Source organism: Fukomys damarensis, unplaced genomic scaffold (assembly GCF_012274545.1).
Source record: "Fukomys damarensis isolate Sample0158 unplaced genomic scaffold, DMR_v1.0_HiC HiC_scaffold_12, whole genome shotgun sequence".
NCBI classification, from domain to species: Eukaryota; Metazoa; Chordata; class Mammalia; order Rodentia; family Bathyergidae; genus Fukomys; species Fukomys damarensis.
In genome coordinates this window covers 52178139-52179959 of record NW_022900924.1, presented here as the reverse complement: position 1 = coordinate 52179959, position 1821 = coordinate 52178139, and the positions used below count along the sequence as shown (strand labels likewise).

General features: G+C 51.1%; 1 long non-coding RNA gene across 1 annotated transcript in view; it reads left to right on the top strand.

Moving 5' to 3' along the window:
* Positions 1–57: 57 nt before the first annotated feature.
* Positions 58–1821, top strand: part of LOC117285727 — a 20257-nt gene continuing 18493 nt past the window's right edge. The window contains exon 1 of the long non-coding RNA XR_004516850.1: positions 58–382. This is a non-coding gene — a long non-coding RNA (uncharacterized LOC117285727). The remainder of the gene's footprint in view (positions 383–1821) is intronic.

The window sequence follows — 1821 nt, the reverse complement described above, 5'->3', positions numbered from 1 at the left end:
CCCTGGGTGTTCCGCGCCGAGTCCCGCCCCTCCCGGCCCCGCCTACCCAGGAGACGCTGTCTGCGCGTGCGCCTCAGCCGGTGCCGCCACTTCCGCCGCCGTTCTCGCTCGGTTCCGGTTTCTTTCTCCACCTACTCCGCCGTTAGTGATCTCCCTTAATGTGACCTCCGTGCGTGCTGGGAGATTCGGGACGAGTTGTGAGCCAGTTTGCAGTCTGGGCCTCAGTCTCCGTCGCACAGAGTCAAAGTAACCCCAATGCGGAGCCAGGGTCTCTGGTCAGCCGTCAGGTGCAGCACCCGTGACCGCGGACAGAGTCGGCTTTGCCTTTACTCGGCGCCTGCCGCACCCGCGTTGTGTGCAGTCTTCACGGCCACCCCGCGAGGTAGCTGCTTTCGTATTTAAAAGTCTGAGTTTGGGAGCTGGGGGTGTGGCTCGAGCAGAGCGCTTGCCTGGCGCGTGTAGGGCTCTGTTTGACCCCAGCACCACAAAATTAATGATAAATAGGTAAATCCGGGTCTTGGAAAGATGAAGTGGCATTCTACAAAAGAGAATCGGGCTAAGAACCCAAGTCAACCTTGCTGCAAAACTGGTGGTTCGCACCCTGCGGGGATTCTTATACATTTGATGGCGGGGGGGTTGGTGGCGAGGGGGCTTGCTAGTGACTAGATAGCAAGTGAACAGGACGAGGGCATTGTAAGAGGACATTGCCTTATGAATCATATGAGAACAGAGTGTCATAAACTTTATTTACAGAACTTAGTTGTCAGTTTTATCTGCACCTTTTGCGGGCGTAGAGTTCTTCGGGGGTTAGAAAACATTTACAGGAATATGACTGCCTTATCAGTAAGGGGTGGGGGCCAGCCTTGAAGGCACATTCCTGAGTAACCAGGACATCACAGGACTCTTGTCAGCAAGCTTTATGTCCTGCTTCATAGATGCAGCGGCTCTGAGGTGTTGAATAAGTGTGACTCAGTTTCCCGTTTTAGAATGCTGTTTGGCAGGTGATTGAGGCACGTGCTGAGTCAGCAGCTGCGACTGCGCCCCCTCCCCATGAGAAGGGACGCAGACCACAACGATGGGAAGGAAGACAGCTGGGCTGGGGGAGGCAGATTGGTAGGGCATGTTGTCCGATTAAATGAGGGAAGGCACAGAGAGGCTCAACAGTCTGGGCAACAGAAAGTGTCCTTGTCATATCAGGCAAAGCATTTCTTGGGCTACATAGGGAAAACGTCTCAGAATTCAAATACGCAAGGTCCTGTAATTGCACATCCAAAAAGTGAACCAACAGAGATCTCCACAGGTATGCAAAGGTATCTGTTCACAGATGTTCTCTCAGCTTTGTTTTGATATCAAGAGGTTGGGAACAACCTATGTGCCCACCAGCTGGGGGCCTGCTTGGTTAACGATGCTACACTCGCAATTGGAATTCTGTATGAGCCTTAAAACAGAGAGGCAAATAGTAAGTCCTGATACAGAGCAATTGCAGATGCCAGGATAAAAATCAGACAAGATGTGGGCCAAGCGCAGTGGTGCACACCTGTAATCCGAGCTACTTTGGAGTCTGAAGCAGGATAAAAAGTTCAAGGTCAGCCTGGGCAGCTTAGCAAGACCTTGTCTCAAAAAGAATTTTTTAAAGAGTTGGAAATGTATGTATTTCAGTGGTAGAGTGCTTGTCTAGTGTGTGTGAGACTCTGGGTTCAATCCCTAGTACTGAACCAAACAAAAACAAAGGACAGGGCTGGGGATTTAGCTCAGTACTTTTGCTGCCTGCCTTGTAAGCAGAAGACCCTGAATTCAATCCCAGGTACCAAAACACAAAAA